This window comes from Cydia pomonella, chromosome 21, assembly GCF_033807575.1.
Source record: "Cydia pomonella isolate Wapato2018A chromosome 21, ilCydPomo1, whole genome shotgun sequence".
In the NCBI taxonomy this organism is placed as follows: domain Eukaryota; kingdom Metazoa; phylum Arthropoda; class Insecta; order Lepidoptera; family Tortricidae; genus Cydia; species Cydia pomonella.
The window spans coordinates 8582934-8588541 of record NC_084723.1 but is presented as its reverse complement, the minus strand read 5'-3'; the positions used below and the strand labels follow the sequence as shown (position 1 = coordinate 8588541).

At 38.0% G+C, this 5608-nt stretch overlaps 1 long non-coding RNA gene across 1 annotated transcript; it reads left to right on the top strand.

Annotated features, from left to right (window-relative positions):
- Positions 1-110: 110 nt before the first annotated feature.
- LOC133529829 (uncharacterized) lies at positions 111-5591 on the top strand. Its single transcript, XR_009801224.1, has 3 exons — positions 111-590; positions 1189-1351; positions 4182-5591. It is a non-coding gene; the product is annotated as an uncharacterized LOC133529829 (long non-coding RNA).
- Positions 5592-5608: the final 17 nt, after the last annotated feature.

The following is a 5608-nucleotide window of genomic DNA, read 5'->3' as shown; positions in this document are numbered from 1 at the left end:
CACTACGGGAGCCACTAATGCACAGCCAAATAATGCACAACCCAGGAATGTACAGCCCAATAATTGGCGTCCATCATGGACGCCAATTATTGGGCTGTACATTCCTGGGTTGAGCATTCTCGGGCTGTGCAAGTTCGGTCCGGGGCGATAATACGAAGCCACTCTTTTCACAGGGCAATAATGTACGACCCTATAATTCGCGTCCACTAATCTGAGTCCCTTGGCTTTCAATTATCGGGCTGCGCATTATTGGTACGGGTCGAGAATGCTCGACCCAATAATGTACATCCCAATAATTGGAAGCCAAAAACCAGAGACATTTTTTTTTTTAAGACAGCTGTCAAAATTAGTAGGGACGTTCTGACATGAGCTCTTGACAGTTTAAAAATAATCGGTTTTTTCTAGTGACATCTTTCAATGATATTGACAGTGTTGACACGTGTTGGTTTACATTACGCTTTGTTATCATCTTTTTATTTTTAATGTATGGTTTTCAAGAGCTCTAATACTTGTAATGTATGCATGAAATCATATGGCAAGAGAACCTAAATCGTTTTGGAACTATATGAACTCTAAAAGAAACAGTAGAGGTACGGAAAAAATATTATTTAATGGAACCTTTGTCCGGTAAACAAGTAGTGAATTTGCTAGGTTTTTTCACTCTGTATACAGTGTGAAGGTGTGGAAAGTTGGAGGTAAGCGCCGCAGCCCGCAATAGTCGCAGCGGGCACCGAGAAGAGCGCTGTAGGGGTTCAGGTTATGACAGGCTAGATATACAAGACGTGCGACGAGCCCTTCAACAACTTCAAGCCAAAAAAATCTTCTGGTCCGGATGGTATTCCCTCGTGCGTATTTAAGGACTGTAGAATTGTGCTGGCGGAGCCGCTATTGCACCTCTGTTTCAAGCTAAAAGTATTCCTAGAAATTTATAAAATTACTTGAGTGATAACCAGTACTGATAGGTGGATCAGGAGATAAGGCAGAGGGTTTCGACTTTCGAACGACAAGAAGTTCGGCCAGCAATCTTCTTAGTCACGTAGTGCAGATAATATGTATAGTGGGTAGCAGGAGTCAAACTGATAATGGTTACTTTGACTTTAAAGACACTAGATCTGGTTGATAATGACTTGTTGCTGTCAAAGTTAGCAGGCTTTGGTTTTACCCCACACTCACTTAATTTTTTTGCAGACTACATGAGGGAAATACAGCAGTATGTAGATTATGAAGAGCACAGATTGAATCCAGCAGTGACATGGGCCATTTGTTCAATAGAATATCTTGGTTATATGGAGATTGGCTGAGAAAGCAAGGTGTATGCTACAAGGTGCAGGTTTCTGCAAAATATATTAGGGTGAGTCCATTAAGACAGCTGTTTATCTGAAAAACAGGGACTGGGTCATTGGTCAATGGGTCATACACCATCAAAAACTCAATCTTAAGAGCAAAACTACAAAAGGATGCATATGTTGGTGGATCCCCTTAATACAAAGAAACATAACACTTTCAGAAAATATATATTCTCTAATTATAATGCATGATATGATAAATTTACAATGGTCATGTAACAACATTGTTACCTGACAGGCAGTCTTCCACACATGTACCTTAATTAATTTAAATAATTATAGTCCGCCTTTTTCAGATTTCCTCAGTTTGAGGTTTTTTAGATTACCTCAATAAAAATAATTTGTAGGTTCGAAAAATTCTAATCTTAAAAAACAATGCTGAGGTCAACACTGGTGAGTGTCAAATGGCAGGTGGATGTCAGCAATTTCAATAAAATATTAAATAAACATGTTAAACCTTCTTTGTACTTCAGTGTACATTTTATAGAAACCTGTGTACCTCTCCGTGAAATGAGATATAGACTCAAAACAAATGCAGGTTTTTTTTATATACCACATCGGTGGCAAACAAGCATACGGCCCACCTGATGGTAAGCAGTCACCATAGCCTATGGACGCCTGCCAGCAAACAAAAAGTCTTCTGGAAATCGATTTTCACTCATGTTGTCTCGGATATGAGTGAATATGGTATTGATACATTCAGTGTAATTCCCTGAACACAAATATATGAGATGACAGCGGCGAAAGTGGTAGGGGTTATTATATACATACCCACGCTCGTAAAACATTACCCTCCTCCTGACACAGTCGGGTAAAAATATGTTTTCAGTAACAAAATAGTATTTTTACCCGACTGCATCAGAAAGAGGGTAACGTCTTTCGAGCGCGGGTATGTCTATAATTATGTTTATTTATTTGGCACGCCCTACAGCTCAAACGGCTGGACGGTTTTTGACATATGAGTTCTGGTTGAATTCGTCAGAATTTTCTTAGTGACAGGCTATATACATTTTCAAAATGGCGCCCGCTAATGAAAAACGGGGGGGGGGGGGTCTTACCATAGCAATATGGGTACCAAATGAAAGTTACCTAGTAAAATGTTCTTTCAAAAATATATGTGAAAAGTCGGGTTTTTTGTGTTGCAGTTTAATATTAATATTTTTTGATAAATCTGGTTAATTATTTTTTATCATTATAAAGAGGATATTAACAGTCGCATAGCAAAGAGTCTCGATCAACACCTTGAGAGACTCTCGCTAGGTGGTTGTATCAAGGGTCAGATGCAGAAGGCGATGATCTTGGACACGGCGCGGATAGTCCGGCGGTTCCTCTCTCTGCGGCCATGACCACCGGCAGCTTGGGCCCTGCCCCGCTACTGGCGGCACCCTAGGTTAAGTTTTTTATAATGTGTTTATATGTATTTTTGTATTCTTTTTGTATGGTTTTTTGTATTTTACTTTTATGTATAATCATATTATAAAATGTCTAACCTAAGACCCAAAATAAATAAAGATATTAAGGGTGCCTTTCGACCAGAGATGTGCCATACTTGCTATGCTATGTTATCATACATTTGAAACGCAGCTCCAGCTGCAGCTACGTTTCAAATGTATGATTGAAAACATAGCATAGCACATCTCTCGTCGAAAGGCACCCTAATAATAAAAATAATAAAGACGTTTATTCAAAAAGTTTAAACATAGGTACATAATAAAAGTACACAATAATGCTTACAAACTAATTGAAAGGGAAAGTGGCTCAGCTAATGTCTACGCCAAATGGCCAAAATTGTTGAAAGTTTTCAACTAATTTGTTAGAGCAAGTATTGAAAAAGTTACAGTATGTTATATATTTGTTATCTAATCACAAAGCCCTGTTATTTGGTACCTCACATGGTATGCTTAAAGGAAAATAAAATAAAAGTTTGTACTGCCGACTTTATGACGTCACAGCAACTACCCCCACCACTTCGCGCTTGTCATCTCGTATATTTGTGTTCAGGCATTGACATATATCTAAGGACGGGCCTTACGGGCACTAAGAATGGTGCTAGTTTAGTGGTGTCACTCACGAGCCAATCCTGCAGTCTAACGCAACTAGTCGCGACCAATCGCGCATGTGATGCGAACTCATCAACAATTGGCGTTCTGGCGGTAGACTGTACGATGGGCTCGAATTCGTGTGCGTGACACCGCTTTACTGACCCCATTCTTACCATTAAGGCCCGTCCTTAGATATATGTCAATGTGTTCAGGGCATTACACTGAATGCATCGATACCATATTCACCCATATCTGTGACGACATGAACGAAAATATAAATATAAATATATATATATATATATATATATATATATTGTTTGTATCTCTTTACCTTTGGCTATTACTACTTACGATTATAACGACGAAATTTCGGTGGTCCCTTCATCGTCGTTATATTATATCCGAAATCCATTGTATGGGGTTTCGTACCCTTTTTTAAGCCTAGGTCGTTTTAGGAATAGATGTACTGATTTCGTTGTCTGAGTACCCATAACACAAGCCTGCTTGGCTTACCGTGGGACTTAGTCAATTTGTGTAAGAATGTCCCTATAATATTTATTTATTCTATTAAAGGTTTACAGAGGTACACTGAATGTGCAATATAACTGCATATTTTAGTGCGGTAGGTACAATGACAAGATTTCATAGCTCAACCCGCCATCCTGACGCTCACCTATAGTGACACATATTAGTCAATTGTAATGTATAGTTATGAAAGTAAATTAAAGTTCATGTTGCACAGATAAAATCACTTTAAACAACGTTTCTAATGAAAATAAATCTCAAATTTCAGGAGCTGATACAGGCAGCCAGAATGAGTCTGCTGGGTCGCCGGCGCCGGACGCGCGACGCGCGCCTCGGGCGTCTGACGTCTTCGTGTCTCTCGCCAGTTGCAGGGGAAGATGCGAATAGTTATAAAGGCGTGCATGACGTCGCTAAAAAATGATAGATATAATACTAATCTTGTTGCCCGAGGTATTCCTCAAGTTCACGGGGTAGATTACAGGTGTAGTGCATAATCCTTTACCATTTTGACGACCACTCTGGCCTAGTAGGTAGTGATCCTGCTTATGAAGCCGATGATCCTGGGTTCGAATCTCGCGGTAACGGAATTTATTTTAGTGATGAGTACAGATATTTGTAGCTGAGTCATGGAAGTTTTCTATGTGGGAATTATTCAATTTGTGTAAGAATATCCCTTTAATACTTGTTTATTTATTTTTCGTATTTTCTCGGAAACGTTGCTATTCGTCATGCTACTTCAGTCAACCTCAATACTTATTGTACTGAATGACCGAAAAAGCATGACACGTTCGTACGTTTTCGTGAAAATACGTTGGTAAAGGAAATTGCACTACATTTTTAAAACCTGTCAGTAAAATATGAAAAAGGAAAGTTCATGAGTTTCATAATTTTCTTTCCTCCAACAGCTTCCCATGGAGCAAATGTAAACCTTTTGTGCATGTCAATAGTTCTCAAATGGAATTGGAATAAGTCATAATATAATCGTAGATCAAAATTAGTACATTACGATATACTCGTATAAGGAGTGTACCGAAAAAAAACTGTAAACTTCAAATGAAAAAAAACTGATGCAGTTGAGAACAAATTAAGTTTTTTAGAATAACTACAATAAAAAGCGACTTTTAATTTAGATAATTGTCACTTTTTTTTATTTGTTCTGTAGGAGTGATAGGCAGCTTGTTCCTAGCGCATTCAGTGGCAGCTTTTTACGGACCCGTTTTTCATATTTGCCTGCATCACCCCCGTCACCTGCTGGAATTGTTAATGTTTTTTGGCTGTTTCATTCTTCTCTTTTAATACACTTTTGATTTGAGCCCAATAATAGTTGATAGAACGGCACTGCAGGACGTTTGGAGCTCGTACTCTATTCTATGTCAACTGCCAAATGCGATTTTTGTAGGAAGGAAATTGTATGATTTTCGATTTGGCCTAGAATGATTATTATTCCAAGATTAATAATTCTGGTTTTACGCTGTTCGACTTTACACCGGCAAATAAAAGAGATGCCTAAAAATATTAATCAACATCTCCAGAAATAATCATTTTCTAAAAATGCAACATTTTAAAATAAATTTAAGAAAGAGATCAACATTTAAACACACTTTTAGTGCTTTATAGGTTTCTAGAACATATAAGTCATTAAGTTACATTCTTATTTTGGTAAAAAAAATAGCAAAAACGTCTCAGAAAAAATTA